The sequence below is a fragment of the Meleagris gallopavo genome, chromosome 1 (assembly GCF_000146605.3).
Source record: "Meleagris gallopavo isolate NT-WF06-2002-E0010 breed Aviagen turkey brand Nicholas breeding stock chromosome 1, Turkey_5.1, whole genome shotgun sequence".
Taxonomy (NCBI): Eukaryota; Metazoa; Chordata; class Aves; order Galliformes; family Phasianidae; genus Meleagris; species Meleagris gallopavo.
Window position 1 is genome coordinate 112,040,391 of NC_015011.2, and position 10,807 is coordinate 112,051,197.

Below are 10,807 nucleotides of genomic sequence, written 5' to 3' on the forward strand. Positions count from 1 at the left end.
TTTCCTTTCCTTTCCTTTCCTTTCCTTTCCTTTCCTTTCCTTTCTTTTTTCTCTGTATTCTTTCTGCAGATAAGGCACACAGCTCTGAAGGAAGGAAAGGCAAAGCTCCCAAACTCTCAGGTAGGAAAGATCAGCCCCGTCCAGGAATTGTCTAAAAACTCATTGAATTCCTGCTATGTATTATATTTAAAATATATATTTATGTATTATATTTAAAAATTCCAAATGCAAATATAACAGCCACCAAAAGAGATTAAAAAAAGCATAAGGCTCATTCATACAAAAAATAAACCAAAGTATAGAGTGGAAGTCAGAATCATAATTTCCAAACGGTTTTGAGAGAGGAAGAACATTGAATATTTGACAGAAATTGCTGTCTCCAAGTTGCATGGCTATTTCTAATCCTCACAACAATCTTTTGTCTATTTTCCACAATGGGAGACAACATTCTTCCCACAGAGTTCATTAATTTTAATTAAGAAATCAATTTGAGAAAGAAAACAACACTTTTTGATTGCTACATTTTGAAAATCACGTTCTTACTTCTTGTTCAGAGTGGGAAAAGGAGACAAATTCAGAATCACAAACCTTAATTTGCCTAGTTGTGAAGCCAGGGACATGGAATCATTCCAAATCAATATGGAGATGTTAGTTTATTATGTCCACGTATGCTTGTTCACACACAGCACCATCTGATGCTTATGTGTTAAACAGAAATACTGGCGTTAAGCTAAAGTTGTCACACAATTCAGCAAGGTTTGAAAATAATGATGGCTGAGCCAATTTGGATTTGATCCCAACCCTTAAGGTTGTCGCACAATTTTCATAAAATTGAAACTTAAAAAAATAAAGTGCATACATTTAAAACTTTGGGTGGTTGCAGATGACACTATTTAATAACTTACTTAAAATAGTGAGGAGTGGAGAATTATGGGTAAATGCTTCAAAAGGAAGTTAGCATCCCTGGATATGTTCAAAAACCACTTGGATGTGATGCTCAGGGACATGATTTAGTGGAGGGTTGTTAGAGTTAGGGTAGTATGGTTAGGTTGTGGTTGGACTTGATGATCTTTAAGGTCTTTTCCAACCTGAGCAATTCTATGATTCCATCATTCTAAAATTCACATGTATTTTTCTTGAGCTAAATTCTGCAGTCTCAAAAAGTTTCTGTTCTTTCCCATCTTCCTTGTGGCAACCAGTGAGGCTGGTTCCAGCCCTGCTCTCTGCCAGGGCATTGAAGACATGAGCAAAGTACATCACATGAGAAAGTATGTGAGTGCTCCTTGCAGGGTGGGAATTGGTGCTATTAAGCACAAAACAGGCAGATATGATCTTCTATTGTATTAGGATACCTTCATATCATTACACACTACCACACTACTACAATGTGGAGTGAATGGCTATAAATGAGAGGCTGACCCAACAATACTGCAACATCATTGACATTCACACAGAGAATTTCGTTAGGCACACAGTTTCAGGGATGAAGCAGGATGGTGGTATAGGACTTCATATAAGTTAAAGAGAGGAACTAACATTTCCAGCTAGCTCCCACCTCACATTCTTCTTTCTGGAAATTCCTTTGTTTTCAAAATAGTACCACTGCTTCTGATCAGTTCTTGGATTCTAAATGGCATTTCTGGAGAGCTAGATGTAGAATGCAACACAGCCAAGGAGTCCATTCTCCTCAGGCTCCAGACTTGTTCTGTCAACCTGTCTTCATGCAAAGGCCTCAGCATATGTCTCCCTGGCTTTCTCATGCACACTTAAGCTGTATTCATTTATGAAACAGTTCCTTCATTTTTCACACTGATGAAGCTCTTTAAACAGCTGAATCTTACTGAAAACAGGAAGACAGTTCCTAAGCCATGTTTTGGAGATGAAAGGATGCGCAATGCAAGAGATCTGTAGTGGTTCATCTCAAAATGAGCAGCACACTGCGGACATCTGTTGTCAGTGTGCCTCTGGATGCACTGCCTACAGCCAAGATTCAGCAGCAGGGCACAAGCGGCAGCACTGGTGCCAGCAGTTGGCTGTCATCCAACTGTTGCACCAGAAAAATATTATACTGTGGGGATAATATATACTGTTTCTGTAAGTGCTAAAGGAAAAGGGAAGAAGATCTAAGTGTACTGAAAACTGAAAAGGAACTTGATTTTTGTTTGTTTTTATTTTAAAAAAGCAATATCAACCACAAATGGCTGAAGCAGATGGGAAATTTAAAAAATACTGCAGGAAAGTTATGGGCTATTTATTATCAGGGCTTGTTCTGTACCTAGTCTGCATTCCGAACATATTCATCAACTCAAATCAATAAGAGTTTGGGATATGTAAAGAATCTGGGGCTGGGTTTAATTTTTATGCTAGTCAAAGTGATTTTTCTTCAATCTATCATGTTCTGTATTTGACATACGGCTTTTCTCTCAATCGATAATTGACTGGTACATGCTTTGTGCTCTGGTGAAGGTGGATTTAACCCACCAGACATCGGTGTGAGCTACTTTTGTCTTTTGAATGACAATTTATTTTGCTAATCTTTATTATACTATTATTTCTGCTAATTTTGCTTTCTCCATCAGCTCTTTGTTTGGCAGATCCATAACTAATGTTTTCTTTCAGATGAACAAGTACCATCATACCTCTCAATAAGCCATGACGGCCTCCTTCATTCTCCACATTTCTCAGTATGAAGGCAGACAGTGAAGGAAAAATAAAGACTGTGGTAAACAGACAAGAAAATGGTGAATCACTGTTTTTTCAGTGATGCTAACAGTGGATTTTCGTTGCTCAGATAAAGTGGAATAGCAGTTTGAGCAATCTACCTAACCACCCAGTGGAGTGATCCACATATTGAAAGAAAGTGTCACCTCCTATGAGAATTTTTTTCTCACCTAAGCTTATTCTTCTAGTTTTAAAGTCGTTTTGAAACTTGATTTTGTTTATATTGTTAGTTTATGAAAATGAAGGACCTTGATGAACAAAACTCCTAAACATATGTCCTAATTAGTATACATGATTTTCTCAGTCTTCCAAAAACTTACCCAATTTGATTCTCCTTAGAATCTATTTTAAGTTCTTAAGATTGCTCACTGCAAGCCTCTCTTGGCTGTATTTCTGACTAAAAATTTCCATTTACTTTTATTTTTACAACTTCTTGTATGACAGAGAAGCCAGATGAAAATCTTTTGCTGGCAGTCTTAATCCGAACAACATAGCAACTGGAGCTGTAGAGCACCACTTCTTGGCTAAAAACAAGTGGTGAGTGTACGCTGTGGAGGAGGGAGTGGGAGGAAAAGGAGCTGCTAGGCCTCAAGCTTATATTTTTTTCCAAATGTTAAGCTTGCATGAAGTTAATCTGATAGGAGTGGAGATTACAAGAAATAGGATGAGTCTAAACAGTTACTGATTCTCAAGGTATTAAAAATAAATAAATAACTACCACAGAAGACTGTTTGTTTCTTTATTTAAGAGGAAGATCTGAACAATTTGCATGAAAGCAGTGAAAAGAATATAACTCTACGCTCCCCTATAATAATAAAATAACCTTGCTGGAATATTAAATGGGGAAAAAAATTAGCCTCATTTTGCTCTCAACAAGCAATAGCTACCCTTCCTAACCTGCATTTCTACTTAAAGTCAGCTCAGAAAAAGTGAGGAGAGGAAAGGACTGGCATGGATGAAGGAATTGCAGGACTACTCCTGGTGACTGCCTTGTCCTGGTGTTTGCAGTGCTAAATGGGCCACAGGAAGGTGAAAGCCTGCAGGAGGAGAGTGCTGGAAGCAGCCACTTTCCTGGAATTGCAGTGATATTTCCTGTATTAGCTGCCTTGCCTGCTGGTAGGGGAACTATTGACCATCCATAGTGTAGAAGCTCTGGCTAAGGCCTTCTAGTTGGCCTTTGAACTGAACAAAATATTCTATGTGTGCAGACGTATTTCAAACCCTGACTTGATGTGTTCTGTAAATTCCCATACATCCCATTTTTAAATGCAGAGTTCTGCAATTAATTTTAATTATGAGAGCCGCTACGAAAGTAATGCCTCCTGTTTTATGATGTTGGTCCACGATATCAGAGACGGATGTTGGGTGGTATGACAGTAAGGGTTGAACCTTCCCACCAATACTCCATTACATTTTGTTGCTGTGCAACATATGGCAGCAGAGGGGCTGGCTGACACAATGGCATATGAATTACAGAATCATAGAATTGTTTGAGTTGGAAGCGACCCTCAAAAGTCATCTAGTCCAACTCTTCTGCAATGAACCTATACCTATAACTAGATTAGGTTGCTCAGAGCCCTGACCAGCCTGACCTTGAATATCTCCAGGGCAGAGCATCCACCAGCTCTCTGGGCAGCATGTGCCAGTGCTTCACTACCCTTACTGTAAAAAAAAAATTCTTCTTTATGTCCAATCTAAATCTCCCCCCCTTTAATTTGAAACAATTTTCCCTTATCCTATCACAACAGATGCTGCTAAAAAAGTCTGTCCCTTCTTTCTCATAGCCCCCTTTTAGATACTGAAATCTATCACGGTCTTCCCATACCCTTCTCTGCTCTGGGCTGAACAGCGCCATCACTTTCTGCCTGTCATTGAATTCCTCCATGTGGAAGAAATGGCACCCACTGACATTCACTGATGCTTGCTGGACGTTGACGGAGACCAAACAGTGGATGTAAGCACAGTGAAGCAGTGAGCGGTGCATTTCAGTGGTGATGACAGCAACTGTGCAGAATTCATGAGAGCGGCATAGCGGCTCTTGTTCATCCCTGGCAAAAATGCATAGCTAGTGGTGGTGACTATGTTGAAAAATAATGCTTTGTAGCTGAGAATTGTCTCTATCATACAGTCTCTATCACACATATCTTTGTATCTTTTGTAATTTTCATAGTAATAAATATGAAGTGTTACTTTCAAGTGACCTAACATTTGCTCTAACATTGCAGTTAGAGACATTCTCTTAATACGGCAGAATAAAATGAACCAGCTTGCTCTCTCTAAATACCTTGCCATTTTGAGAAGAGTATGAAAAAAAAACAAAAAAAAATCCCAAAAGCATGTCACATTAGAAATGCAATGAAAAAACAGCAACATCAATCCAGCCAATGAAAAATGCATTTCTGTTGACGCTTGAAGGCATATGAGATGTGTTAAAATATATGAATGAGGAAATGCACTCAGTCAGGAGTACAAATGACAACGATTAGGGGAAAGATTCAAAACATTGTGAAAGAAATTCCAATGGGCATCAACAGGCAGAACAAATACACTTTCTCAGAGATGATGTCTGGGAAGATTCACAGTAGCTCATTTGACAATATGAGGTGATGATATATCAGGAGATAAACATTTTTACAATCCCATCCTCTGCAGAAACAAAAAGGATATTAAAATTTGAAGTGACTCTGCCCATCTTCTTACATTTGAGTAAATCAGAAGCACTGAATTTTCTCTGTGTTACTACTTTACTCACTCATTTTCCCTTGGTAAATCTACTATCTGTTGCAAAGAGTAGCTTCTACTTGTCTTTTGCATTTGGTATGTCATGTCACAATCTTCAAACAACATTTTGTTTTCTTGTATGGAAATAATGTTGTTCTCCACTCCTACAAAGACAATTTTTTTCCCATATTTTTAAAGTTTCCCTCTTCTTTTTTTTTTTTCCTCATTAACTCTTTGTGCTCTCTGTGGCACAGCCAGTACTAAGCCACTAACAAGAAATTAAAGGCTTTCTTCTGTTGCACAGTGGACCTGGGCAGAATGGAGTCTAGGGTCTAGAACACAAATACAGATAACCCCATGCATGAGAACAAGCTGGGGACTGACCCATCTCTGTGGAAAACTATCTCGGTGGTGAAGGACCTTGAAGTTCTGGTGGACAACAAGCTAACCATGAGCCAGAAGTGTGCCCTTGCTGCCAAGAAAACAACTGGTATCTTGGGGAGCATTAAAAAGAGCAGGGTAAAGGGAGGTGATCCTCCTTCTCTGCTCTGCCCTGCTGATGACAAGTCTGAAGAGTATGTCCAGTTCTGGGCTCTTCAGTTCAAGAAAGACAGGAAACTGCTAGAGAGAGTCCAAAGGAAGGCCACAAAAACCACTGGGCGTCTGGAACATCGCCCGTTTGAGGAAAGGCTAAGATGGGACTGTTCAGGCTGGAAAGGAATGAGAAGGGAATCAGGCTGCCCAGAAAGGTTGTGGATGCCCCATCTTAAGGGGAAGGTGTCAAGAGGAAAGGGCTAGGTTCTTTTCAGTGGTGCCCAGAAAAAGTAATGTGTACAAACTGAAACACAGGCAGTTCTCTCTGACTGTAAGGAAAAACTTTACTGTGAGAGTGACAGAGCACTGAAACGGGTTGCCCAGAGTTGTTTTAGAGTCTCCTTCTACAGATATATTCAAAACCTGCCTGGATGCTTTCCTATGCAACCTGTTCTGGGTCTCCTTTCTTGAGAAGAGCTGAATTAGGTGATCTCCAGAGATCCCTTCCTACCTCAGCCATTCTGTATGACTCTGTGACTTGTGAAGCCATACCTGTAATGATCTGTCCAGAATTTTGGCTCTCCAGTACAAGAATGATATTGATGTACTGGTGCTAGTTCTGCACAGGTTAATGAGGAAGATCAGAGCACATGGTATACAAGAAGAAGCTGGAAGCTGGGCTTGTTCAGCTCAGAGAAAAGAGGGTTTTGGAGACTTATTGCTTCCTGACCAGTGGACACAAAATGATGGTTTCAGACTCTGTGAAGAAGAGGTGATAGGACAAAAGGCAACAGGAAAAGGATGTAACACGAGAAATTATAATTAGATATTTGTAAAAGCTTTTCACTAGTAGGGTGTTGAAACATCACTGTGCTATGTCCCAGGAAGGTTGTGGCATCTCCACCCTTGGAAATGCTTATGCCTCAAGAGGACATGGCTCTGGACAGATTGATCTGATCAAACCTGTATTGAAGTTGGGCTGGATGACCTCTGAGGGTCTCATTCCAGCCTAGGTTATTGAGTCTACAAGAGATATAAAAAGCATCAAAAGAAAAATAGGAAGTAGGAAAGAAAATAAGAGAAAATAGTCAAAGGACAACCTGGAGGAAAAACAAACAAACAAACAAACAAACAAACCCACAGAGAAAAGCAAGGTATAATCTGAAACTAAGCTGCTACAATGTTTACTTTTATAACATTTTTAAGTATCTTAAAAAAAAACTACGTTGGAAATGCTATTAATCAGAATTATTCTACAGCATATTGTATCAAAAATACTTTTGTACTTTTGTCCCAAAGTGTATCTTTTAGAAACAAAAAGGTTTAGCTGACTTTAATTCATCTGTTTCTAGATAGGTACTGCATAAAGGTTAATGTTGACATACTAAATTAGTATACGAGCATGCACCGTGTTTGCAGAGGATCCTTGCCTCTCCAAAGAGGTAAAGCAGGTAGTCAATACCTCTTAGAAACTTTGTGATTGTTTTTATTGCATTTTACCTCCATACTAACTTTTTTTGATGATGCAGCACTATTAATTCTGCTACTACAGTCTTTGTGAGAAGAGCACACGAGTTTTTCTCATAAACTATAAATGAACATCTCTGAAAGATTTCGAGATGGTTTTATAAGAGGAATTCCATGAACAGAATTATTGAGAATTATCTGAACTGTTCACTGATGGTAAGAGAAACTTGGGTGCTTTGAAATTTATATTTGGGAATAGTCACAAGTTTGTAATATTTTACATGTTTAACATATGCTTGTAACTGATTTCATTTATCAGTAGGAGCTCCAAGTCTCAATCCAGGTAAGTCATTCTGATGCTTCAGAAATGAGTAATTTCTGCAGTGCACATTATGTGAAATTACACTGACCCACAACTTAGCCTTCAGCAAAAGTTAGGCGATCATGGTGACACACAAGAGACCTTTGTCACTTGAAATAATAGTTTCAGTAGCTGTTTCTTCTTTAGGCCAACCACCCAGGAAGGCAGGGCAGAGATTTTCTAGTTGATTTCATACCCATTAACCAAAGGAAAAAAGAAGTCACAGTACTCGGAAATTCAAAGACAAATTTCCGAAGCAATGGCGCTTGTTATTTTGTTACTAACTGTGCTATTTCAGTTTCTCCATGCTGCCTTTTCCTATTTTGCCTCTGTTCGCTTAACCTTTGCTCACACTCTCACGCTGTCTCTGCCTCCTCCTTTACAGCCCTCTGTGAAGCCCAGGCTGCCTTTTTTCACCAATTCAGCCTTGGTACCTCACTGTGCCTTAGGACCAAGCACTCCCACCACTTATGTTCCCACTGCTGTTCCTCGAGCAGAACATCTATGAGCTGAGGAAATTTTCCTGCTCTTTCTCATATTCCAAGAATCATTAAGGTTAAAAAAGACCTCTAAGACCATCTAGCCCAACTACCAGCCCATCACACCATGCCCACTGCCCATGTCCCTCAGTGCCACATCCACATGGCTCCTGAACACCTCCAGGGACGGTGACTCCACTACCTCCCTGGGCAGCCTCTGCCACTGTTTCACCACTCTGAGAAGAGATTTTTCCTAATATCCAACCAGAACCTCCTCTGGCACAGTTTGAGGCCTTTTCCTCTCATCTTGTTGATGTTACCTGGAAGAAGCAGCCAATCCCCATCTCACCAGATCCTCCTTTCAGGCAGCTGTAGAGAGCAATGAGGTCTCCCCTGAGCTTCATCTTCTCCAGACTGAACAATCCCAGCTTCCTCAGCCACCCTCCGTAAGACTTGTGCTACAGACCCTTCACAACTTCAAATGCCCAGGCTGGAGCATAACACAGAATTCAATTGCTGATACAGAACTCATTCAGACATAGCAGCTTTCAACAGAGTGCAGTGTGCATGGCATGTTGGTTGTGGTTGTTTTTGTGTTTTGGGGTGGTATGTCAGCTTTCTTTTTCTCAGTAAGAAATTTATTGAAGTCTTTTTTTTTAATTATTATTATTATTTTTTCTTTTTCATACACAGTGAATACATATATTTGTCAGCCTCCCTATGACTGAACTTCATCTAGAACTTAAAATCAACCTGAGGCAGATGTCTTGCAGAGGCAACTTCAGCCCTAGCAGCGAGGGTTTAATTAAGTAAAAACAAATTGGGTCTTGTACAGAAAGTGCTGGGAACATTAACTATAGATACCAGTGCTATTTCTGTTTCCATATTTCAGCTGTTGGTATTTTCTCCTTTTTATGAAGCATTAGGATAGAACCATGATTCTACATTTCAGACGGTTTTGAGATGGTGTGCTTAGCTTGGTACAACTCTCCTTTTTATCAAATTTTAAACCCTTTCCCTTTATTTTAATTATATTTGCTATGTTCTCCAAATACTTAACATTCTATAATTGAGAGCTAATAGAAACATGATTTAAACAAAGTAGTTGGCTAACGTGTTAATGTCTGCTACATATTTACTCAAGCTATTTCAGAAAATAAAAACACTGATTTCATTTCCTTTCAAATCTTAGCAGTAGCAGATCAGGGAAAAGCATTTCTCCTTCAGGATTAGTTATGGAATGGCTACTTCACAAATGCTTATGGTGTAGACACACACTCAACTGCTGCTAGCATTGTCCATGCATCCCAATGCACCTACTCTGGAATCAAGCACTGAGCTTTGGTGGCTGTTTTTAACAGAGGAGGCATCTAAACAAAAAGGAGAAATATTGCAAAACCTGTGTTACCTACTGCAGTCTAACTGAGAAATCAGAATCACGCCTCTTACTTTCCTGTAAACAGCTGTAATAGCAAAGCTGGTCATCTTCAGGAGTCTGCAATACGAACAATATTCATTCTTCTTATTTCTGCTTTAAAGGACTACAAAAGGAATGAAACAGAGTGAAGAAGTTGTCTAAACCATTAAGATTTAGACTTGTACCTTTTGAAATTATTGAGAATATTCCTGTAGTTAAAACAGATCAGGACCTCTGAAAGAAAATTGAAGTGGGGGAGAGAGAGGGAGAGGGAGGGAAGAAAAAAAAAAAAGAGCTAAATAATATTAACAGAGATATAGTAATTTGTATTTCTGGAGAAGTCTATTTGTTGATTGATTTATACACCAGATGGTGGCTTTCCGGGCTTGATTTCCCCCTTCTCATTTTTATATTTGTGCCTTAACTCTGAAGGCTGAAGTCACAGTGCTCTCCTTCAGATCTAGAGGGGATTAATCTTCTTCAGTACTCTTTAATGGACATTATAGAATACCTTGTGTGTGTGTTCCTATGTCATGAGGGCAGAGCTGCTTTAGACAGTGAGTTACAGCAGTACCTGTGTTTAATAACTAACCTAAATACTCACCTCTGGCATTCTCAGTGCTGTAATGATAATTACACAAAATAAACAGAGATGAAATGAAGGCTGGGCATCCCATCCTTTCTCAAGATTTAATTTGGGATCTGAAACACAGCCAATGGGAGTGGGAATTACCAGCATGTCCACATGCAAACCATGAAAAGGTGATTTTTTTTTTCTTTTTCTTTATACTGATAACTTGCAATTTAATGGTCATTTCAGACAAGGAACCAAGCTCAGGCACTGCCAACCCCACACTTGAGCTGGAGCTGGATGTCCCCTGGCTCCTAGGTTCTCAGGCGGTCCTCACGCGGTCCTCCCGCCTAAACTCGGCTGAGAACGTTCTCCAAACTTCAGCCCCAAGGCCTCACCCGTAGCGGGCCGGGCAGCGCGCCATCCCCCCGCAGAGGGCGGGCAGGGGGCGGAGCGCGGCGGGAGGGTTCGGCCGGGTCGAATCGAGACGGGCCGGGCGGCGTGGAGCTGGGGCCGCCTAGGGGGAGCTGCTGCAC

General features: G+C 40.1%; 1 protein-coding gene across 1 annotated transcript in view; it reads left to right on the top strand.

The window, feature by feature from the left end:
• Window positions 1-10,807, top strand: part of TMEM47 (transmembrane protein 47) — a 134,677-nt gene that overhangs the window by 98,225 nt on the left and 25,645 nt on the right. The gene's annotated exons all lie outside the window — the stretch shown is intronic.